Below are 26,127 nucleotides of genomic sequence, written 5' to 3'. Positions count from 1 at the left end.
CTTTACTCACTACAAATTTGTTATCTAGTTTTAACTTGACAGAAATCATTTTTATTTGCTGATTGACTATTACACTCTCCCCATCTGCTAATTCAAACTCTCTTATCTGGCTGTCCATACCTCTCCACTCCCTTTCATAAGAAGACCTTTTATTACTAAAAGAAGGAAGGAATAAGGAAGGAAAGAAAGAAGGAAAGGAGGAAGGAAGGAAGGAAGGAAGGAAGGAAGGAAGGAAGGAAGGAAGGAAGGAAGGAAGGAAGGAAGGAAGGAAGGAAGGAAGGAAGGAAGGAAGGAAGGAAGGAAGGAAGGAAGGAAGGAAGAAAGAGAGAGAGAGAAAGAGAGAGGGGGAAAGGGAAGGAAAGAGGGAGGGAAGGAAAGACAGAAAAAAAAGAAGGAAGAAAGAAGACAGGGAAGAGGGAGGGAGAAAGGAAAGAAGAAGAAGGAAGGAAGGAAAAAGAAAGAAAAAAAAAAGAAGCCATTTTTGTGAGATCCTATTATTTCTCTTTATATCAAAATTCCATTGCATTCTCTTCCATTCTCTCCTTTTTGGAAAAAACAGTCTTTGACAAAGATATAGTCCCTTTTCTTGACAAAGATAATTCCTATACTTATGACATTGATCTCATCTCCTTAAGTCTCCTCCTCCTCCTTGTCCTGAATGACTGAAACTATACCTATATCTCTTTTATGTAAAGGGTGAAACAAGCTTCATTTAATCCTGTTAGCATCCCCTCAAGCTATCCTCATATATCTTCACTTCCTTTCATAGCCACAGAATAAAAGGATTGGCGGGGAAGGGTTGTGGAGATGGTGGAATAATTGATGACAGAGAAAAACAGCTATATATTCCTCAGCACCTGCATGCTTAGGAGAAAATAAGTTTTAAAGGCAATGAAAAAGGAAATATATAACCCATAATATATAATTGCAGACACATTTCACTACTTTCCAGTTTCTTCCCATATTATCTTTCTGGTCAGAAATTCTGGGAGCCCTTTATTCCTGACTAAGATAAAATTATTATTAAATAGCAATGGTAATAATAGACATCCTTGCTTTACCTCTGATATTACTGGAAAGGCTTCAAGCTTATCCCCATTACAGATAATGGAGATGTTAATTATCAGGTTAAACTTTCTGGTGTTTTTAACAGGAATAAGTATTGTATTTTGGCAAAAAAAAATTCAAATCTACTGACAATTATATTATTTTGTGTTATTGTAGTCATTATAGTTTTAAATTTTCAAATGTAACCAGACTTGTATTCCTGGTATAATCCAACCTGACCACAGTGAAAGATAATTTTAATATATAGCTATAATGTCCTTGCTAGTATTTTCCTTAATTTTTTTTTTGCATTGATATATATTAGGGAAATTATTTTAAACTTTTTTTCTCTGTTTTGATACTTCCTCATTTAGGCATTAAGGCCATGTAGACCATTAAAACCATAAGACTGTAAGTCTCTGGGTTTTGTTTTTGTTTTGTTTTGTTTTGTTTTACACATTCTCTTCTATTTTGTTTTGATCTTTGGATTTTCTTTTCTCATTTCTTGATGTCTCATTGAATCATTAGCTACCATTTAACTAGTTGTAGGAGGGTGGTAAGATATGAGGGCATATGTGTATACACATAGATAAAAGATAGATAGATAGGAAGAAGATAGATAGTTCTATGAAAAATTAATGGGGTCATTCTAATCATAAATTCATAGCACTATATAAAATCCAATACCATTATTTCCCAAAAGAGAAAACAAAGACTGAAAGAATTAAAAGAGGCAGACCAAGATCATATAATGATTTAAAACTAAGACTGGAGCCCCTGTCTTTTGGACAAAGATTCAGCATTATCTGAACATCTTTTTTTTTTTTCAGTGAGCAAGCACTTATTTTTTCCTATTCTTATAAATTTATTTCAATAAGGAAAAAAAAAAATATATATATATATAAAGATTAACCATGCTAAATATACATAGTCAAAGAAAAGAAATTTCCATATTGACTTTCCATTACCTATCTCCCACCACCTAGGAACTTTTTCCCTAAACACTTCAACTTTATATTCATGTATGTTTTCATGGATTATCTATCTCTTTCAGCTGTGGTTGATTGTGAATTTTTGGATTATCATAGCAAATCATTTTTTAAAAATTGTAGACATATTGCCAAATGTGCTAGTCTTGCTTTTAGTATTAAATTATAGAAGTTTGAAAGGTTCTGGACATAATATAATGATAAATTAAAGAGTTTAAAAATATTAACTTCTTATATATGTTGAAAACCCAAGGCCTTTGACTAAAATTTTATCTGCTCATTCAGTACTCTGGATCTGTTTTACCAACCTATTTTTATAAATTTATTTTAGTGATGAAACTGCATGCATTGTCTCTACCAGTTTTAAACTACTCCATCAGTAACAAATAAAGTTAAATCTTCTGCTGATCTCATTTGACTGGTTCAGAAATGCAGAGGATACTTGTTAAAGTTTTGTGGTGAAGTGACCTAAAAATTCCTGATTTGATGAAGTGCTCTCACACAGAAATAAGGTAGCAATTGTTAGATTTTGTTGCTAGAATTGTATTAGCAGCTGTACTTTTAATAACAATTCTGTACTTTCTTATATGCAACCATTAATTATTTAGGGAAATAAAAGAAAACCTAAGTTTCAATTACCCGCAAACCATGGATAATTGACAGATGTGTGAATTCATTCAACAAAGATTGCTAATTGCATAGAAGAAGCAAATATTCTACATACACTGCTCATTTTCCTACAATTATACAGGTAATATCTGCATTGAATTCCTAAATTTTTCATTATAAGACACTTGGGTTTCATCTGAAAGTATTTAATTACAATATTTCTACTTCTAGAATAATACTTCATTCTTCTTGTAAGATGTTGAATGAAAAATAAATTTAGATTGTAATCACTTACTATTTTATTTCTAGGCAAAATTACATCTAATTGCAATAATATTCCATTACATTCATATAAGGTAACTTATTCTGCCATTCTCCAAATGATGGGCATCCACTTAATTTCAGTTTCTTGCCACTACGAAAAGGGTTAATGCAAACATTTTTGCACATGTGGGTCCTTTTCCCTTTTTTATGATTTCTTTGGAATACAGACTCAGTAGAGACTACTGGATCAAAGGGTATGCACAGTTTGATGGCCCTTTGGACATTGTTCCATATTGCACTCCAGAATGGTTGGATCAGTTCACAACTCCACCAACTATGTATTAGTGTCTCAGTTTTCTCACATTCCCTCCAACATTCATAATTAACTTTTCTTGTCATCTTAGCCAATCTGAGAGGTACATAGTAGAACCTCAGAATTGTCTTAATTTGCATTTCTCTGATCAATTGTGATTTACTGCATTTTTAGTTTTAATTTCTTCATCTGAAAACTGTCTATTCATATCCTTTGACCAAATATCAATTGGGAGGATGGCTTGTATTCTTATAAATTTGAGTCAATTCTCTATATATTTTAGAAATAAGACTTTTATCAGAACCCTTGGATGTAAAAAAATTTTTCCCAGTCTACTGCTTCCCTTCTACTGGTTGCAATTTTATTTTTTAATGAATTTTTTCAATGACTGGTTAACTAAAAATATATTAAATGTGTAAAATTACTCTTTAGATTTAAGTAAGCCAAAATTGTTATTGTTAATTTTCTCATTATTTTTAAAAACATAATCACATCATATTTAGCATTATCTTAGAGAACTATTTCATCAGAGATGTTAAATATAAAAGCATATTTAAGATAAAACACCTAAAATAGAGGTTGCATATTTTCAGTTCCCTAAAATGTTTTGTCTGCAATTGTGAATGGCAAATATCTTTATATTATAAGTATTTGAATCCATTCAAGTTAATTCATTAGTCATCAGGATTTTGAGGGCATCCTATTCTCATATTTTTACTTTCTATACAAAATGCATCATATGAAAATTATCATCAGAATAACTAATAATTTACTTTTAATTGACCCACTGAAGAGAAATTATATCAGAATCTTTTTGTTCCAAACGTCACACACACACACACACAGTGCATACAAACTAGAACATATATGTGTGTATATACATACATATCTCTGTATGCACACATACATACATAGTCCTTTCAGTGGCCCAGTTAAATCAATTTAGAATTGTTTTATCTGTATTAAAATTAGATTGTGTCAACCATTCAATAATTCTGACATGTGTTATCTTTATTACAGCTTTATTGTATTTCTCCTCCTCCCTTCCAACTTTCCCTATCATCCATTGCTTTGGTTTTTTGTTTGTTTGTTTGTTTGTTTGTTTTGTTTTGGTTTTTGGAGATCTACTCCCAGCATTTGGATGATTAAGTCCTAGTGGCTTTGTGACAGTAGGAGAGTTAATGAAATGAGGAGGTAGGAATTAGGTAGAAAATGTTTAAATACCAGATCTTGGGGATGAGTGGTGAAAATACATATTTTAATGGAATCTGCATTACTAACATTTCCTCAGTCACTTTAAGCATATAGACAATCAGTAAAACAATAAGTCAGTGCTGATTTATAATTATTGATTTTCAAGGTATAAATGCTTGCATTGAAAATTTAAGAATCAACTTTCACAAACTTATATGATGTGGCTATAGCATGCTTGCAGTTATGAGTGAATAGAAGCAAACTGAATAGAAAGAGCCCAGAATTTGTATTTAGGGCATTTAAGTTCTGATAGTGAACTGGCCATTTGCTCTCTGTGTGACATTGAAGAAGCCACTTAATATGTCTTAGGTACAGTGTCCTCATATATGTGACACTTAAAAGGTTCAAGAGATATAGTTTCTGGGTAATTTGATCATTTTATTGATAATGTTAGCATGTATATTAATACAGAACAGTTATTTGAGTGTCTTGGTCTTAGAACATAAACAATGATGGTGTCAGACTCACAGTTTATATGCCCTTTGGAAAAGGGGCGCTCCCAAGAGTGGCAATCAGTTCTTATTGGTTAAACTAATTAGGAGTGAATATTACAATTAATTAATTGTAAGAGTGAATTAATATTACAATGAAAGGCTGAACTATTTAAATGATCTTTGGTTGTCATTTTTTTTTCAAAGTTACCCCAAGTCTGAGGAAATCTAAACAAAGATATATTTAAATCCCAACAAAGTCTGAGTCTAAGGGAGTTACATTTTATATTAAAAGTCTTTTCTAGTTGGGTGGAGTAGTAATACCTAGAATGAGGAGAATCTTAATCTTACTTTCCATCAGTCCAGTCCTTAAGAGATTAGACAAGGAAATATGATAAGAAAGAAAAAAAAAGCTGGAGTCTCTTCAATTTTAATAATTGACTATTAATGTGAGAGATATGATCATTTGTTTCATATGTAAAATTGAAGGAATAGACTCGTTAATTTCAAAAGTCACTATAGTCCCTAAATTTATGATCTTATTATTTTGGACAAATTCATTTCTTATGGGGGAACTAGGTGATGCATTAGATAGAGCATCAGGCCAAAATCAGAAATGCTTGAGTTCAAATCTTGCCATATAAAGTGAGGGGACTGCAATAAAGAAGACATCTTGTTGAGATCAAATCTCATATACTTATTAACTCTATGACCCCAATAAAGTAATTTAATTATGTTCCCTTTAGTTCTGCATCTATAAAATGAGCTTGAAAAAAAAAATGCTAAATCATTCCTACATATTTGATCTAGAAAATTCCAAATAGGGTCACAAAGATTTGGGCATGACTTAAATGATTAAACATTTAAGCTAATTAAACTTTTAAAAAAAATTGAATTTGTTTGGTTTTAAGTCAATATAATAAACTATATATAAATCCCATAAAAATTGAGTACTAAACAGTATCAGATGAGAAAAATGATTAACAAATGAATGAATGAAGAGAAGAAATTAGCTTGTAATAAAGGAATAAAGGTTAATGATCAAATAAGGTAGAAGGTCACAAAAATAAAACGGACAATTTTTATTACATAACATTTTTTTACCATTTAAAATATATATTTAATATAAATTTTAAACATTAAAGTATCTTTGTAAATAATAAATTCAGATTTAGTATCCCTCATAAAATATGCAGAATTAGTTTAATGACATAAATTGAAAAATACAAAGGCAAAGGAGAGTAATTTTTCTAAAAGTGATTTAATGCATTTGATTGGAATCATATCAAAGTTTTTTCCTCATGTGAGCAATTTTTAAATTTTTTTTTTATTTTAGAATTATAACTTTTTTTGATTGTACATATGCATGGGTAATTTTTTTTACAACATTATCCCTTGTACTCACTTTTGTTCCGATTTTTCCCTTCCTTCCCTCCTTCCCTTTATTTAGATGGCAGGCAGTCTTATACATGTTGAATATGCTATAATATATCCTAGATACAATATATGTATATAGAACCAAATTTCTTGTTGCACAAAAAGAATTGGATTCAGAAGGTAAAAAAATAACCTGGGAAGAAAAACAAAAATGCAAGCAGTTTACACTCATTTCCCAGTGTTCCTTCTCTGGGGATAGCTAATTCTGTCCATCATTGATTGATTGGAACTGAATTAGATCTTCTCTTTGTCGAAGATATCTACTTCCTTCAGAATACATCCTCATATAGTATTGTTGTTGAAGTATATAATGATTTCCTGGTTCTGCTCATTTCACTCAGCATCAGTTCATGTAAGTCTCTCCAAGCCTCTCTGTATTCATCCTGCTGGTCATTTCTTATAGAAAAATAATATTCCATAACATTCATATATCTCAATTTACCCAACCATTCTCCAATTGATGGGCATCATTTTCCAGTTTCTAGCCACTACAAAAAAGGCTGCCACAAACATTTTAGCACATACAGGTCCCTTTCCCTTCTTTATTATTTCTTTGGGATATAAGCCCAGTAGTAGCACTGCTGCATCAAAGGGTATGCACATTTTGATAACTTTTTGGGCATAATTTCAAATTGATTTCCAGAATGGTTGGATTTATTCACAACTCCACCAACAATACATCAGTGTCTCAGTTTTCCCATATCCCCTCCAACATTCATCATTATTTTTTCCTGTCATCTTAACCAATGTGACAGGTGCGTAGTGGTATGTCAGAGCTGTCTTAATTTGCATTGGAACATTCTTTCACATGAATGGAAATAGTTTCAATTTGATCATCTTAAAATTGTCTGTTCATAACCTCTGACCACTTATCATTTGGAGAATGGCTTGATTTCTTATAAATTAGAATCAGTTCTCTATATATTTTGGAAATGAATCTTTAACTGTAAAAATGTTTTCCCAGTTTGTTGCTTCCCTTCTAATCTTGTTTGCATTGGTTTTGTTTGTACAAAGGCTTTTTAATTTAATATAATCAAAATTTTCTATTTTGTAATCATTAATGATCTGTAGTTCTTCTTTAGTCAAAATTCTTTCCTCCTCCACAAGTCTAAGAGGTAAATTATCCTATGTTCCTATAATTTATTTATGATCTCACTTTTTATGCCTAAATCATGGACCAATTTTGATCTTATCTTGGTATATAGTGTTAAGTATGGGTCCATGCCTAATTTCTGCCATACTAATTTCAAGTTTTCCCAGTAGTTTTTGTCAAATAATGAATTCTTATCCCCAAAATTGGGATCTTTGGCTTTGTCAAACACTAGATTGCTATAGTTATTGACTGTTTTGTCTTGTGAACCTAACCTATTCCACTGATCAACTAATCTATTTCTTAGCCAACACCAAATGGTTTTGGTCACTGCTGCTTTATAATATAGTTTAGATCAGGTACAGTTAGGCTACCTTCATTTGATTTTTTTTTCATTAATTCCCTTGAAATTCTTGACCTTTTGTTCTTCCATATAAATTTTGTTGTTATTTTTTCTAGGTCATTAAAATAGTTTCTTGGGAGTTGTATTGGTATAATACTAAATAAATAGATTAGTTTAGGGAGTATTTTCATCTTTATTATATTTGCTCAGCCTATCCAAGAGCACTTAATATTTTTCTAATTATTTAAATCTGACTTTATTTGTTTGGCAAGTATTATGTAATTTTGCTCATATAATTCCTGACTTTTCTTTGGTAGATAGATTCCCAAATATTTTATGCTATCAACAGTTATTTTGAATGGAATTTCTCTTTGTATCTCTTGCTGTTGGATTTTGTTGGTGATATATTAAATGCTGAGGATTTATGTGGATTTATTTTGTATCCTGCAATTTTGCTAAAGTTGTGAATTATTTCTAATAGCTTTTTAGTAGAATCTCTTGGGTTCTCTAAGTATACCATCATATCATCTGCAAAGAGTGATAATTTGGTTTCCTCATTACCTACTCTAATTCTTTTAATCTCTTTCTCAACTCTTATTGTTGAGGTTAGCATTTCTAATACAATATTGAATAGTAATGGTGATAGTGGGCAATATTGTTTCACTCCTGATCTTACTGGGAAAGGTTCCAGCTTATTGCCATTACATATGATGCTTATTGATGGTTTTAAATATATGTTCCTGACTATTTTAAGGAAAAGTCCATTTATTCCTATACTCTCAAGTATTTTTATTAGGAATGGATGTTGGATTTTGTCAAATGCTTTTTCTGCATCTATTGAGATGATCATATTATTTTTGTTAATTTGGTTATTAATATAGTCAATTATGCCAATAGTTTTCCTAATATTGAACTAACTCTGCATTCCTGGTATAAATCCCACGTGATCATAGTGTATTATCCTGGGGATGATTTTCTGTCATTTTTTTAAAAATAATATTTTATTTAAGATTTTAGCATCAATATTAATTAGGGAGATTGTCTGTAATTTTCTTTCTCTATTTTCAACCCCATGTCTGTGTCATAAAAGGAATTTGGTAGGACTCCTTCAATCCCTATTTTGTTCAAATAGTTTATATAACATTGGAGTTAATTATTCTTTAAATATTTGGTAGAATTCACATTGTAAATCCATCTGGTCCTGGGGATTCTTTTTAGGGAGTTGATTAATAACTTGTTCTATTTCTTTTTCTAAAATGGGATTGTTAAATCAATTTACTTCTTCCTCTATGGGCAAGCTATACTTTTGAAGGTATTCTTCCATTTCATTTAAGTTATCGAATTTATTGGCATAAAATTGGGCAAAGTAACTCCTAATTATTGCTCTAATTTCTTCTTCATTAGTGGCTAGTTCTCCCTTTTCATTTTTAAGCCTATCAATCAATTTGATTTTCCTCTTTCCTTTTTTTAATCAGATATACAAAGGGTTTGTCTATTTTTTTTAATATTAATTAATTCAATAGCATTTTTTTTTAATTTCAATTTTATTAATCTCTCCTTTTATTTTTAGAATTTCAAGTTCCGTGTTTTTCTGGGGGGTTTTAATTTGTTCTTTTTCTAGCATTTTTAGTTGTAAACCCAATTCATTAACTTTCTCTTTCTCTATTTTATGCAAGTAGGCCTCTAGAGATATGAAATTTCCCCTTATTACTGCTTTATCTGCATCCCACACATGTCATTTTCTTGAGTGAAGTTATTAATTATGTCTATGATTTGCTGTTTTACCTAATAATTCTTTAGTATGAGCTTATTTAGTTTCCAATTATTTTTGGTCTATTTTCCCCTGGCTTTTTATTGAATGTAATTTTTATTGCATTGTGGTCTGAAAAGGATGAATTTACTATTTCTGCCTTACTGCATTTGAGTTTGAGGTTTTTATGTCCTAATATATGGTCAGTTTTTGTATAGGTTCCATGAACTGTTGAGAAGAAAGTGTACTCCTTTCTTTCTCCATTTAGTTTTCGCCAAAGATCTAGCATATCAAACTTTTCTAGTATTCTACTTACCTCTTTGACTTCTTTCTTATTTATTTTGTGGTTTGATTTAATCTAATTCTGAGAGTGCAAGGTTGAGATCTCCCACTATTATAGTTTTCCTTTCTATTTCTTCTTGTAGCTCTCTTAATTTCTCTTTTAAGAATTTAGATGCTACACCACTTAGTGTATATATGTTTAATATTGATATTGCTTCATTATCTATGCTACCCTTTAGCAAGATATAAAGCCCTTCCTTATCTCTTTTAATTAGATCAAATTTTGATTTTGCTTGATCTGAGTTGATTTTGGCCACCTCTGCTTTTTTGGCCTCACCTGAAGCATAGTAGATTCTGCTTCAACCTTTTACCTTTATTCTGTATGTATCACCCTATTTCAGATGTGTTTCCTGTAAACAACATATTGTAGCATTCTGGCTTTTAATCCAGTTTGCTAAACGCTTTCTTTTTATGGGGGAGTTTACCCCATTCACATTTATGGTTAAAATTACTAATTTTCTATTACTTGACATCTTATTAACCCCTGCTTTTGCTATTCTCCTTTCCTTCCCCTTTCCCTCCTTCCCCAGTATTAAACTTGTGAGCACCACTTGCTTCTCACAGCACTCCCTTTTTAGTATCTCTCCCCCCATCTTAGAGTTCTTCCCCCTATTTTACCTCTTTTCCTCACAGTTTCTGTATTCCCTTCTGCTTAGCTTACTCCTTCTCTTTGCACTTTTCCCCTCCCAATTTTCAGTGAAGTGGAAGGAGTTTCACCATATATCAAATGTCTATATTTTTCTCTTTAAGCAGATTCTGATGAGAATATAATACACACTATGTTCATCCCCCTCCATTCCTTCTCTAAGATATTATAAGTTACCTTTGCCTCTTTGTGAGATGTAGTACCACCACTTTACCCTTTTTCTGGCAGAATTTCTTTTCCACCTTTAGTTTCTAGAACAAATTATACATGTGTTCTTTATCTATCTTTATAGCAGAAATATTGTTCCCAAGATTTTTTTTTATCTTCTTAGGAATCTCTTGAGTTTTATATTTGGAGATTAAACTTTTTGTTTAGATCCAGTTTTTTCATCAAAAATAGATGAAATTCACTTATTTCATTGAATGTCCATCTTCTTCCCTGGAAGAAAATGCTCATTTTGGCTAGATAAGTTATTTTTGGCTACATACCAAGTTCTTTAGCTTTTCGGAATATCAGATTCCAGGCCCTTCGATCCTTTAATGTGGATGCTGCTAGATCCTGGATAATCCTTATTGTGGCTCCTCTATATTTGAATTAATTTTTTCTAGCAGCTTGTAATATTTTTTCCTTTGGTTTGATGGTTCTAGAATTTGGCCACTATATTTCTTGGAGTATTGATTGATGAATTCTTTCAGTGTTCATTTTATCCTTCTATTTTACCCTCTGTTTCTATAACTTTTGAACAGTTCTCTTTGATAATTTCCTGGAAAATAGTATCCAGGCTCTTTTTTTTATCATATTATTCAGGGATTCCAATGATCTCAGATTGTCTCTCCTAGATCTATTTTCCATGTCTGTTGTTTTCCCAAGAATGTATTTGACATTATTTTCCATTGTTTTATTTTTTTGGTTTTGCTTGACTGATTCTTGGTGTCTCCTCAGGTCATTCAATTCCATTTGTTCAATTCTGATTTTCAATTAATTATTTTCTTCACTCACTTTTTAAAATATCTTTCTCTAATTGTCCAATTGAATTTTTAGTGAGTTGTTTTGTTCTATGGAATTTTTTTCCATTTCATCAATTTTATTTTTTAAAAGAGCTATTTTCTTTTTTCAACTCATTACTTCTGTTTTTCAAGTATTTTATTTCTTTATCCACTCTATCTTTAAATGAATTAGATGACTTATCCAGACTCTCTTGCCAAGCTTCCCTTTCCTTTTCTAATTTTTCTTCTAGCTCTCTTGTAGAGAGCCTGTTTAATTTCTTTTATGAGAGTTTTGTGTGTTGAGGACCAGATTTTTTTCAATGAGCATTTCACCCTCTATTTCTAGAATATTGGAGCAGTTTTCCTTAATAATCTCTTGAAGAATACTATTCAGGTGTTGGCCCTCAGATACACAACTAATTTTAAAATTGTCTTTTGTGGATCTGTTTTCCAGGTTGACTGTTTTTCTAATGAGGTATTTCATATTATCTTCCATTTTTTCATTCTTTTTAGTTTGTTTGACTAGTTCTTGATGTTTCACAGTTACTAAATTCCACTTGTCCTAGTATTTTAATGAATGATTTTCTTCAGTTAGCTTTTGTATCTCTTTTTCCATTTAGTTAATTCTACTTTTTAAGAATTTGTTTTCTTCAGACAAATTTTCCCTTTTTTCAAACTGTTGACTCTTATCATCCCACTGAGGCTGACCTTTCTTGAAGTCCTTCGAATCTATCTTGAATTGGATAGTGATATCATTCTGTCAGACTGTTCAGAGGATTGGTTTCATGTGGTTTTCAAAGGAAACTGGCAGGGCTCAAGCCTTTTCCAGGCTTTACTACACCATCTTGGCTCCATCTTCAGAAGTCCTTATGGCAATTTCTTAAAATAAGACAAGATTAAAATTTGCTTCATATCTTGATACTTCCTTTCATGGGAACACTTAGAATCCATAATTGTGTTATAAGTGAACCTAACTTAAATATTTCAAGAAATAGAGAAGCCCACAGAGAGGGAAAGAGAGGAGTAATAGCTGGTTGATGAAACAGTCAGAACACACAATATGTTTGAAGCACAATAAATGATGTATGACTACAAAATAATCTAGCAATGACAGTTTAAAATATGCAAGAAATGGGAAAAAAATAAAGTCCTAAAACTGGAAAGAATTGTAGTGATCTGTCATGTTATCTAAGTCCCTAAATTTCTAAAGAAATTGATATCTGGAGATATGGGAAGACCTCCACAAGATCATCCAATTCATGAATCATGGAACACAGATTCAAATGCAAATATTCATCTCAAAATCCAGAGCTCTTCTCCAAGAATAAATATCATATATTGTATGTATGGTATATTATAGTATGTAGTATCACATTAAGGTAGCTAGTCAGCTAATTAGAAATGTTAGCTTATTTTTTTTTATTTGACAGTTACTTTTCTTATTAATGATTGTTGTATATTTTACAACATAATTTGTCATATGGGTAAACATTTCAAGGTTAAGTTACATGTTATTATTCAACTATTTTCAGCATAGTTTTGTTTAACTGTTTTTGTGATTAAAATGGTTACTTAATAAATTATAAAGAGAAAATTGTGTGAACAGTAACTTTTGGAGCTCTTTAATATTCTTGAATATACTAGTTCCATTGTAATTTATATCTTTTCCATCCCTCTGGGGGATTTTCTCACCACTCTTCTCACACATCTGTTAGGGAACTAATTCTACTTCATTGTTGTTTTAGAATTGTCAGTTTCCCAACAAGAATTTAATTGTTAATATATTCACAAACTAAATTTCTTTTCAGTTACCATTTATGCAGCTTTTGTTTTAGTTTAATTTATTTGTATTATTTTTATACAAAATAAATTAATGTCTATTTAATTTTCTCATAAATAAAAGCTGTGCATCATTGTTATCTGACTGTGTACAACAAAAGTAGTAAACTAAAAGCATTAATTACCCCCATTAATCTTGACACATTTTTGGAGTCTCATTTAATGATATGCTCTATTAGCAACTAATTGTTATTCTAAATTTGATGACCTTTTTAAACTAAATGACATATATAAAAGTGTTTAGTAGTCAAGGAAATAATTGACATTTTCACATGAAAGAATGACAACTTGTTGTCATTCTCCTGCACACAGATAATTTAAAACCAGAACCAAGAAGTCTTTAAGAAGATATTGCAAAGAATGTCACCTTATAATTTCAAAGAAGGAAAGCTGACCCTCCAGTTTCAGGAATTAGAGAAAATCCCCTATCATTTCTTCTTATTTGGTCAACATCCATATATATATATATATATATATATATATATATATATATATATCCTTCTCTTCTGCTTCCTTTAACTAAATGACATTAAAATATGTCATTGGCATAGTCTCTTTTTGGCATAGTCAATGGCAACATTAGCTAGGTGAAGAGCCTTTAGGCTTTGGGCTCAGCTAATGTCTCAGACTGTTATGTGTATAGGAATAAGGGAAGGACTTACAGTCGTAGATGGAAGTTAGTATCTTTTTTCTTTGTTTTCTCTTGTTACAATTTGTTTTCCTTTAAGACACTGTAATAAGTCCAATATTGGAAATCACACTATGCCAAAGAATATAAAATATAAGAATACAATCACCAAACATCAAGATAATTGACCCAGGGCATACTGCAAATTCTAACTCAATTTCAATTTCATTTCTTTCCTTTGCTCTCATTTTCTCAATCCTCCTAAATATTTTATTTCCTTTTCCTATACTGTTATTTTAATTTCTTTTATTGCTATTATATTTTTATCCCTTTCCTTTTGGTTTCCTCTTTTTGTAACATCCCATTCATTTCCACCATTTTATTTTTTAAAATTTTTCTTGCCATCAATATCTACTCTCTTGCTTTTTAATTCCCTTTATATTTTTCTTTTCTACTAATACTTCAAATGTTCTCCATGATGAAGATACCTTTCACTTAAGGAAGAAATAAAATTTATTTTCCAGTCAAAACCTATCTGATGATTCTATTTTTAATTATATGTTATCTTTATAACTATAATGGTAATTTTGAAAACAAATCTTAATACTGATTCTTCTATTGCCTACAACAAAGATAAATGAGTAAATGAAGACTAGTATTAAACATTTATTATTTATTAAGTACTATGAAGCATGCATTTTCTTGGTATTAATTCTATCAATAAATGCTGATGATTTTGTTGAGCAAAACTTTGTCTCTGAAGTATATATATTTTTTCAAAGAAATCTATATATAGTGCACAAAAAAGTCCCTCAAATAGAAGTAACAATAAATGTCATTGAAGTAAAGTCAAAACATGAAGGTCACTATCTAGGTTTTTTAGGAAGTAAATACATTTACTTGTATTTCATCCCTGATAAAGCATAGTAAATAACATTTACTTTTCATGGATTTTTATTGTCTAGTGGTAAAGGACTTGATCTCTATAGGAAATTAAAGTGAATGGTGAATTCTAGAATTAATCATAGATTAATCCGTCCTTTTTATAACCAGGGTATATCTGTGGAATCATTTTGCCAATACAAAATTTAAGTAATTAGTAATATATATTTGGTTATTATATATATTTGGTTATATGTGTTATTATTTCCTCATTTTAGAGATAAGGAAAATGACATAGGCAGAGAGTTAGCCCTTGTCAGAACCAAGGTTTGAATTCAGATCTTCCTGATTGCAGGTGCAGTGCTCCAAATAGTATAATATTAGTTTTTTCTGTGTCTGATATAGAAAGCATTTCACCATAAATACATGTATAGCAAAAGCTTAATCTGAACAGAATTCCTATTCTGTTTTTTTTTTTTTTAATTTAGAGATTTTCTGGTTTGCTACTTAATTTATGAGATCACAGGAAAACTATAAATCTTACAATGCTATATAAATGTGAGTTACTATGATAACTCAAAAATAGACATTTATAGAAAAGAGATGCATAGGTAGCTTGGGAAGTATTGTTAAGCCAGTTCAAGCCAGCTCTTCAGAGTGGATTATTAAATTTTCAGAGTTAAACTTGTGTTGTTTTGTTGTGCAATCACGTAAACTTCTTTGTGATCCCATGGACCATAATATACCAAATGTTTCTATGCTTCACTATCTCTCAAAATCTTTCCAAATCCATGTGTGTTGTTTCAGTCATACTATCTATCATCTCATCTTCTGCCATAGCTATCAAAAGTTTACTTCAGTACTCCAATTTAAAATGATTGATTCTGCAGAGCCCAGTTTTTTTTTTAAATATTCTAATTCTCATTGACATGCATTGCTACTGGAAAAACCATAACTTTGACTATATGCACCTTTGTGAGCAAAGTGTTGTCTTTGCTTTTTAGTATGCTGCCCAGATTTGCCATAGCTTTCTTCCAAGGAGCAAGAGTCTTTTAATTTCATGGCTCAAGTAACCATTTGAATGACCTTTTTAAAAAAAATAATATTTTATTTTTTCAAATACATGCAAAGGTAGTGTTCAGTATTCACCTCTGCAAAACTTTGTGTTCCATAACTTCAAACCACCTTTTATACTCTATTCTTTTGCCCATTCTAAATTTCTCTTAACTTTCTGTCATTATAATGACATCATCATGGTATCTGATATTGTTGATATTTCTTCTGATAACCTTAATTCTAGCTTTTGATTCATCTTGCCGGGCATTTTACAAAATGAACTCTTCATATAAATTATATAAAAAGGTGACATTTTACAGCCTTACCATACTCCTTTTCCAATTTTAAACCAATCAGTTTTTGCATGTACAATTCTAACTGTTGCTTCTGTGTGAGCATATGGGTTTCTTAGGAGACAAATAAAATGATATATTACTCCCATCTCTTTCAACACTTGCTGCATTTTATTGTAATGCACAAAGTTTTAATACAGTCAATGAAAGAGAAGTGAATTTTTTTTGTTTGTTTTTGTTTTTTTTCCTGGAATTCTCTTTCTGCACAGTTCTCTGACTTTTTGAAAACCAGCCTATTCCTCTAGTAATTGTTGATTCATATATTTCTGAAGTTTAGATTGTAGAATCTAAGATTATGCATAACATTGCTTGTAGCGTGCTGTTGTCTCCAGAAGCGACTTCCCTTCCTGCAGAGAGCCCCGTCAAGCCTGATGCAATGCAGAGTCTTTCTTCTTGAATCCTGGCTCTGAATCTCCTCCAACTCTTATCCTTCTTCAGGCCGATCTGCTCTCCAGGCCCAATATTGTGTCTTTTATCCTCCCAGAGAATGGGCGTGGGATAATGCAAGGGCTTCTGGGAAGAACCACCCCAGCCAATGAGCTTGCCCCCTCTATCAAGTCAACCTGAGTTCTCACCTTGTAATTGTCCAGAAAACCTGAATTCTCACCTTGTCACTATCCAGACAACCTGAGTTCTCACTTAGTAATCCTAACATCTCCCCCTTTCTTTTGATTTAGAACATAGGACAGTCATGACCTTGAAACATAAATCCATCAATATGGGAAGTATTACAGATAATTACATAAATGACCTTGAAACATAAATCCATCAATATGGGAAGTATTACAGATAATTACATAAATTACATAAGCACATAGTAACATAGTAACATAACACATGCTAGAAGTATATAACATAATCATAAATTGAAAATTTATAAATGTCCATAAGTCCATTGTCCATTAGTCTCATCTTGTGTGAGGAAGTCCAATGATTCCTGCTGGTTTTAAAGTTCTTTAAATGCTCTTTCGGTGTAAGATGTTTCTTAGATCTTCTCCTTTATTTTGAGGTCTTTCTCTTTTTCTGTCTCTCTCTGATGGACAAGGCGAATATGACTCGTTGGCACCCATCTGATTCTTTCTCCTGCTGAAGAAATACAAGCAAACCCTCTCTCCCAGGCAGTTAACCTATCTAATTACCTTCTATTTACCACTTTCTAAATCTCTTCTCATCATCTGACAATTACATTGGAGTTGTTTGCACTGGGCACAGCCCTGTTGGTTTAAAAGGCCTGTATTCTCCCCAAGTGTAATCCATTTTTGCAATCTGATTGCCTTTTGACTGACTTATCAGGTAATCCCTTTCTGCCATGTGATTGCTTCTCTGCTGATTGATTAAATCAGAGTCCTGGCCTTCTAAAGGTTCTTTGGGTGTAACTTTAGCTGCCATCATGCCCCAAGTCTTTTTTGCCTGGGGCCCTGGACCTGGGCCCCTCATCCCATTTCCCTGAATTATTCTACACTCTGATGCCCAATGGAGTCCTCTGTTGCATTTTGGACATGGGGTTTTAGGTCTTCTCTCACCCTGTCTTCTCACTGTATCTCCATACCTACACTGAGCTCTTAGATGTCCAATTTTTCCACATTGAAAACATCTCCGAGTTTCTCTAGAAGTTCCTTGCCAGGAGGGACCCTGTCTTTCCACATTCATCATTGTCTGGGTGTAAAAAGCATTTGTTCCCACTGTAGCACAGCGTCTTATGATCTCCTCTAAAGGAGCATCTTTGTCTAATCCCCATATAATTCTTTTGCAAATCTCATTGGCATTTTCCTTAGCCAGATGTCTGGTCATTATTTCTGTAGCTGAATTTTCTCCAATAGTTCTTTTGACAGCAGTTTGCAAACGTCCCACAAAATCTGCAAAAGGTTCATTGGGACCTTGCTGTATTTTAGTGAAAGCCTCTCCACGATCTTTCTGTCCAGGAAGGACACCCCAAGCTTTTATTGCAGCCTTAGCAATTTGCTCATATATTGTCATGGTATAATTAATCTGTTCCGAATTCTCTCCATACTGACCTTCACCAGCTAAGTGCTCAAAAGTGAATTGTGTGTTAACTCCTATTTCCAAATTGCATCTGACTTGAATTTTACATAATTCATGAAATTCCGCAAGCCATAATAAATTTTCTCCAGGTTCCAGACATGTCCTTGCTATGGATTTCCAATCATTCGGGGTTAGGACTTCATAAGACAAACCATCTAGTAACATTTTGACATAAGCTGATGTAGCCCCATAAAGGGTACAACCTTTTTTCAAATCCTTAATTTTATTCAAATCTAAAGGTGCATATCTTCTCCTTTTTTTACCTACAGAGTCAGTATTTTCAATCACAGGATATGCATGTATAAAATCACTTATATCCTGTCCTTCTCTCTTAGCTTTAACCAATGCTTTTTCTAATCTTGTCATAGGCTTAGGCTTCTTCACAGGCAATTCTGTTTGTGTTTCTGCCTCTTGCTCTCTTTCTTCCTCCATCTCTGAAGGTGGGGTTGATGTGGGCCTGTCAATAATCTGTTCTCTAGGCAGGGTTGAAGCTTCTTCAAGAGAATCATACCATAATTCCTCATTTAAATCCTCTTGCTCTAGGGAAAGATCTTGATCTTTCCTTTTTTCCTCACACTTCCTCCTCTGTTCATTTTTAGAACTTTTCCTTCTCCTACAACTTGCTTGATAGTTTAAGGCTAATTGAACTATGTTGTAGATATAAAATACTTCTGCAGAAATTGAACGAGGCCCATTTTTTGCTTGAAATTCTTTCATTTCATATCCCACTAGCTTCCATTTATCTACATCTATCTTTTCTTCCTCTAAGAACCAAGGGGATGTGCGTCTTAATGCAGCCAAGAGTTTAGCAATCTGTACCCAGGTTACAAGTAAACTCTGCTCCTCAATTATGTTGATTATACTCTCTATAGTACCACTCCTGAATGGGGGTGGAGCTGAGGTTGCTTCTGGGGCTGGGGATGAGTCGGCTGAGGTCCAGGGATTGAATATAGCTAACATCTGCCCCATTTCAGCTATAAGAGATTCCTGGTTTAGCCCTTAACAAGTTAAGTTCCTTATTTATCTATTAGCACGCTCACTTAATCTTTAACAAAGTTTCCTCGTTACTCACGGTTCTGGGTCAGAGAGACTGAGATCTAGATCAGAAGCTTTTCCACTGGAATTAGGACTGTGTCTGTCCCTGTTCGGGCGCCAAATTGCGAAGGTCTGGTCTAGCTCCTCTTGTCAGGATAAGCAAAAGTCCTTGCCCCACGTTGGGCGCCAATTGTAGTGAGCTGTCGTCTCTAGAAGCTGCTGGATCGCTCTCTGGGAAGAGATCTGCTGTGTCTTCTACTCAAATCTCTCCGACAGATTCTTCTTCCTGTAATGAACCGTTGTCTCCAGGCAGTTGCTGTTAACTCTTGTCCAAAGAAGTGACTTCCCTTCCTGCAGAGAGCCCCGTCAAGCCTGATGCAATTCAGAGTCTTCTTCTTGAATCCTGGCTCTGAATCTCCTCCAACTCTTATCCTTCTTCAGGCCGATCTGCTCTCCAGGCCCAATATTGTGTCTTTTATCCTCCCAGAGAATGGGCGTGGGATAATGCAAGGGCTTCTGGGAAGAACCACCCCAGCCAATGAGCTTGCCCCCTCTATCAAGTCAACCTGAGTTCTCACCTTGTAATTGTCCAGAAAACCTGAATTCTCACCTTGTCACTGTCCAGACAACCTGAGTTCTCACTTAGTAATCCTAACAATTGCTGATGTAAAAATTATTGCAATTGATCAGTAATTTGTACATTCCATAGCATGTCCCTTTTTTAGGATTGAGACATAAACTGATTTTTTTTTTCCTAATCCAATGGCCACTGTTCTTTTCCAAATTTGTTGGAATTTTGAGTGCAGTACTTTTAACAGCATTATCTTTAAGATTTTAAATAGCTCAGCTAGAATTCCATCACCTTCCCTAGCCTTATTGTTAGCAATGTTTCCTAAGACCCTCTTTACTTCCTTATCCAGGATGTCTGGATCTAGATCAGTAACCACAATATTGTGGTTTTCATTAATGTGAAGATTTTCTTGTATTCTTTCATGTATTCTTGCTGCTTCTTAATCTTTTATGCTTCTGTTAAATCCCTCTTATTTCTGTCTTTAATCAAGCTCATTTTTGCATGAAATTGTCCCTTGTTTTCTCTAATTTTCCAGAAGAAATCCCTTCACTTCCTGATTCTTTTGTTTTCTTCTATTTCTTATTTAAGAAAACTTATTTTTTTATTCTTCTAGCTGTTTTCTAGAACACAGCATTCAGTCTGATTTATCTTTTCTTTTCACCTTTATCTTTCAATTTTCTTCTTTCCTCAGTTATTGTAAAGCTTAATAAGACTATCATTTTGATTTCTTGATCTTTGTTAAAAAAAACATGTCATGAGATTAGTAAATGCTAATGAGATTAGTAAATCAACTATTGATTTATTGTTTTGTTGATCATCGAGAGATTAAAGAGTGCTAAATAACATGTTAATAATCAAGATGAAAGTGTGTCTCCATGTATATTTTTAGAGTCCATTGTTAAACATTTACTAATATACTATAGCTTAGATTAAAACAAAATGAACTCTCTTTTTATATTGTATTTGTGATTCCTATATTCAGATATCTGTACTATATTCATTGGCAAGTTACACAACAATGTTTGATTATTGTATTCTCATACTGTGAATTCTTTGAAATAATGTGTTTTCCAGCACTGTCTTTACAATAGTTACTCTGTAGTACCAGAGAAACTGAAACAAGATAGATATTAGAGAAGGTTTTTAATATGTTTTTAGAGGGAGAGTTTGATTGGGGGCAAAACAGGATCCATGGTCAAACAAGATCCATGTCCTACCCCAGCCAAGTGGATGGGACTTTGTCTCAAAGCATCCAACAATAAACGAGGGATTCCAGAGACTCTTATAGGGCTCCAGTGATCAGAAAAAAAGTCAAGGAAGAGAGGGAATAGATGAGTGGGAACTCTAGAAAAGTGAAGGGGGAGTGAAACTGTGTTCCCTATACTGAAACTGTGTTCCCCTTAAAAATTATCACTCTGCAATTGTGTCCTCTTTTTGATCTTAGAGATCAGGATCTCCCAGGCTCCAAAGAGTCTAGAGAAAGGGCCAATTCTCCCAGAATGAGAAAAGCAATTCAAGAGTAAATCAGCTCCCACTGATCTTTTTGAAAAGTCACATCCTTATTTAGGAAATTTTAAATTCTTATTCAATTGAGAATTTCCTGGTCTAATCAGCTCAAGTTGTCCCAGCCCCCCACCAAGAGCAACCCAGACAGCAGATTTCCTTTTACTCATTTTTTTGCAGAAGGTCCAAAGCAACTTGCCCTGCTTCTAGGACCCTACCTGCTGAGAAGACATTTTCTTCTCAGTGCCAGCCTCCATTTCCCTAATGGGACTTTGCCACTAAAGAAGTCAGTTTCTCAGCAAAACTGGCTTCCTATCCAACAATAAATTTCCATTTTTGCCACCTAAAACTCTTCAGGTTTGTGAATTCTTTTACTTTGAACCTCTACACCAAAAGGAGATTTTAACAACTCTCTGACTTCCACTAATTTCATCAAAAGGACCATAAATTCTTATCTACAACTGTATGACATTTCTAAAATGGTAGGGAACCTTCAAAGATGCAGATTTCTACTTCCAAGCATCCCTCTATCAAATAGCCTTTCCTCCACTACTTTTTTCTTAGGTTAAAGGATCCATGGATCCTTGACTGTACTACTTAGGCTTGTTTGAAGCTCTGTTGAAACTATAAAAAAAACATTTTGTTGGCAACTGTTATCCCATGGGTCAGACTAATAAAATTAAGACCTTCTTTGAAAGCCATCTTTGTTAAGTAAAAATTAAGGCCATAGAATCCAGAAGACTTGCTCACCCTCAGTTGAGCTTAGGGGAAGAGCTCACTTAAGCTCTTCCCCCAAAGCTCAAATTGCTTTTTCAGGAAAGCTGTTATGATTGTTAAAGTAATCATCATTTCTTTTTTCTCTCTTCCCAAGAGTTTTGTAATTTTTACTTCAGATTTGTTAAATAAGATTATTTAGAAGTGTTCATTTCAAGATTGTGTAAAACTATAAAACAGCTACTTAGCTCAGTGGATAAAATTCTAGGCCTGGAAGGAGGACCAGCCTCAGATACTTATGTCACTTAAAACCTTTTTCTCCTTTGGTTTCTTAAATTATAAATAGAGAATAATAAAAGAACCTACATATCAGAATTTTTGCAGGTATCAAACGAAATCACACACAACAAGCAGCTCTGAGGAGACAATGAATTACAACATCCTTAGGAAATTTGAATATCAGAAAATAAACCATACTGATTGTCATTTGGGTAATTGATTATAATCCTTATTGATTGTTAAGTTGATTTTCTTTTTTTTTAAGTCAGAAAAACTATGCTTACTGTGGGAGCATGTATACTAAAAGTAGAACAATACAGAGAAGATTAGCATAGCCCCTGTGTAAGGATGGCATGCAAATTCATGAAGTATTTTCTATATTTTAGTTTACTTGGCAGATATTTGGAGAAAGAAGGAATTTATTGTCATACAAGAATTAGAGAATATTATGAAATTCAAAATGCACAAACAAGATCAATCCAGGCAAGATTAGATAGGAAGCAGAAAGATGAGAAACAATTTTTAACAGCCAGTGTTTCTGAAAGAAGTCTCATTTCAAAATTAGATAGAGAACTGAATCAAATTTATAAGAATATAAGTCATTTCCTAATAGATAAATGGTCAAATGATATGAACAGATAATTTTCAAATGATGAAACTAAAGCCATCTATTGTCATATAAAAAATGCTCCAAATCCCTATTGATTAAAGCAATGCAAATTAAAACATCTCTAAAGTACCACTGTGTAACTCTCAGATTGGATAAGATGACAGGAAAAGAAAATGATAAATGTTGGAGGGAATGTGGGAAAACAGGGACACTTAAATGGAAGCACAATAGTATATAGCCTATAAAGAGATGGAAACATTTTTGAGCTGGATCTTTAGTTTGAGATCACAAGTATGGAGATCTCATCTGAAAAAATATTATAGGGATGTAAGGAGTTGTCAAGGTACTGAGATTTTTCTATGGCATTGGAGAGAAAGACCTGAAGATGATGTCTAAGGAGAGATGAAGTTCAAGTAAAAGCTTAGAGGTAAGAAAGTAGGGAACATTTGAGTATAGCAAATATTCTATTTGGGATGAAATGTAGAGAATGTGAGATAGAGTAGTATGAGATAAGGCTGGAAAATAAATTGGAGTCAAATTGAGAAGAACTTCTTGAATTAGATTGTATTTAGCATTTGAAAGAAAAATTTTACCTATATATGAAATAGAATATGTGAGTATTATTGCCTTCTTCCAACTACTATGCTTTTTAGAAGTTCCTCAGGATACATTAAAATATTTTGTACTATTTAGCAGATTTAATTATCCAAGTCATTAAATTAGCCTCATTGACCAAACTTAAGTAAATTTCTTTAATTTGGTATTCTCTCTAATTTCTAAAAGCTTCATATAGAGATAGAGATAGAGATATAAATATAGATCACTTCTTTACCTTAGGCTGAATTTTAATTCTGTTTATTATGTTCTTTCCAAAAAAATTTTAGACAGAAGGTGCATTTCAATTTTGCTGCTATAATTTCCTAATATTCCTCTAGGGGAGAATATAATATATTAATAATTAAGATATATCTAGATAGTTTCATATGAGTCATGTGTTTATGTCAATTTTATTGAGAAAATGAGAAATCAAGAAATTTTATAAAGCACAATTGTTCTAGATTCTCTGGCAACATAGGAATTAATCATATGAAGGCAGATAAACTAGAGACATATGATTCTCTTTTTAGAAATTGTTTTTTATTGTGTTCTTATCAGTACACTTTGGGTTGAATATAACTCAGACATAGATGACATGTTTAGCTAGAACCAAGTTATTGGTTTTACTGTCTTAAAATACATATAAGTGAATTAACATGATGAAAATTCAAGTTTAACTGTTAATCATAGCTATATTTGTCTAAGTGAACATTTTAAAAATCTTTTTTAATGAACCTATTTTTATCTATTTAAAAATGAAATATCTCTATTGAAATTAGTCAAGTTGTATGAACTGAATTGTACTTCTTAATGCCATGACCTTGACATTTGCTGTTTCCCTTGAAGCATAACAACAATCCCTTTTGCATTCTGCATGCAAATGATATAGCATTGCCATTGAAAGTGTCAGTTCAGTGTAGCAGAAGAAATTATTAGTCACACTTTTACAATAAAAATTCTCATAAATCTCATGCTAATCCAGAATGATTCTCAGCCTATTTCTCCTGTGGGCAGAAGTGAATCCAACAAAATAGTGGAAGTATAAATGTTTGCCTACGTCCATTAATTTTTAATGCCTCTTCATGATTTCTGACAATTTTTGCTTTATATTCACATTGACTATAGTTGCAAATTCGATAATGATTCCAGAGAAATACAATCATGACTTTGCCAAAGTAATATTTAATATGAAAGTTTAGTCATTTGGATGACAGAATTTGGTTAAGAATGTAATATGACCACAGTAGATTTGTGCATATTGAATGATTAATATTCTAAAAGCTTTTTCTATAAATGTTTTACATTGGGCTATTTGTGAGTGGTAGCAGAATTATGCAGGTGGTATACTAGTGTTCTTTTTTCCACTAAGTTTATTTAATCAATTTATTATTTTTATTAATTTTAAGTAATTATTAATCCAATTAATAACATCAATTATTGTCATTGGTATTTGATTCTTCCATGATAATGCTCACTTTATTGGCAGCTAGGTGGACAGTGGATAGGGTACTGACCTTAAAATCAGAAAGACTTTAGTTAAAATCCCTTTGACATTTACATGTGGTATGACTCTTAACCTTAATATTTTTCAGGTTTTTTTTAAATTTTAAAGTGTGCTTGATAATAGTATCTTCCTTCAAGTGTTCTGAGGATAAAATGATATATTTGTAAAAGCTTGTAAATCTTAAAACACTTTTCAGGTGCTAGTTATTATTATGAGAGATGGAAAGGATCTCAGAGGCAATCTCATCCTCTCACTTTTTAGACAAGATAGTTGAAGATCAGGATGGTAATAAAGAAAACTTTAAAAATTAAAAGCTAAAGCATGTTATTATGTTTGTGATTTCCTTTCCTTGACTATTAGTAATGTTATGGCAGATTTAATTATAAATACTTATTCCTGCTTTTAAAAAGTCTTCAAACATACTGCTATCTTAAATTTCAGTTTAATTATTTGTTAAGGTTCCCTGTATCTTCTAGTGTAACCACATTGAATAGTTGTTTTGCAGATACTTATTTTCTTGGTATTCCTGATATAAGTAGCAAAAGATCTAAAGTCTAAATTGATTGAGAATTTATAATTCAATGATTTCAAATGAATTCTGTCTTTCTAAAGTAAACCATGGAACATGTTTCTCTGAAACAAAATACTTTTGATATTATACATATATACATACTTGTATGTATATGTGTATAATTGGTAAAGTTTTTAAATTAATATGTTTCCCAAAAGAAATCTATCACTAAATATAACCAGAGGTTTCTTTGGGTAGATTTTAGGGAGTTCTTTAGAGTATAGTTGTTGGCAAATTTACTATCTTCCTTTGTCCTGACTAAACTTACAAAAATCAGCAAACTCTGTTTGAGAAAGCCTAATTAAATTACCTCAATTTTTATTTCTGAGCAAGCTCAGTTACAAATTTGAAAAGGTGAATTCAGATTAGTAACATGCAAATTATTACAAAGCAAAACCTCCATTTTAGATGGTCAAGGAAGAAAAGAATTTGTTCCTTCTA

General features: G+C 32.4%; 1 protein-coding gene and 1 non-coding gene across 5 annotated transcripts in view; both read left to right on the top strand.

Moving 5' to 3' along the window:
- Positions 1 to 26,127, top strand: part of IL1RAPL1 (interleukin 1 receptor accessory protein like 1) — a 1,478,533-nt gene that overhangs the window by 996,682 nt on the left and 455,724 nt on the right. The gene's annotated exons all lie outside the window — the stretch shown is intronic.
- On the top strand, positions 22,681 to 22,787 carry LOC141565152 (U6 spliceosomal RNA). Its single transcript, XR_012488853.1, has one exon. It is a non-coding gene; the product is annotated as a U6 spliceosomal RNA (small nuclear RNA).

Source organism: Sminthopsis crassicaudata, chromosome 3, assembly GCF_048593235.1.
Source record: "Sminthopsis crassicaudata isolate SCR6 chromosome 3, ASM4859323v1, whole genome shotgun sequence".
Taxonomy (NCBI): Eukaryota; Metazoa; Chordata; class Mammalia; order Dasyuromorphia; family Dasyuridae; genus Sminthopsis; species Sminthopsis crassicaudata.
The sequence above is the reverse complement of the archived record's forward strand: the minus strand, read 5'-3'. Positions and strand labels throughout refer to the sequence as shown.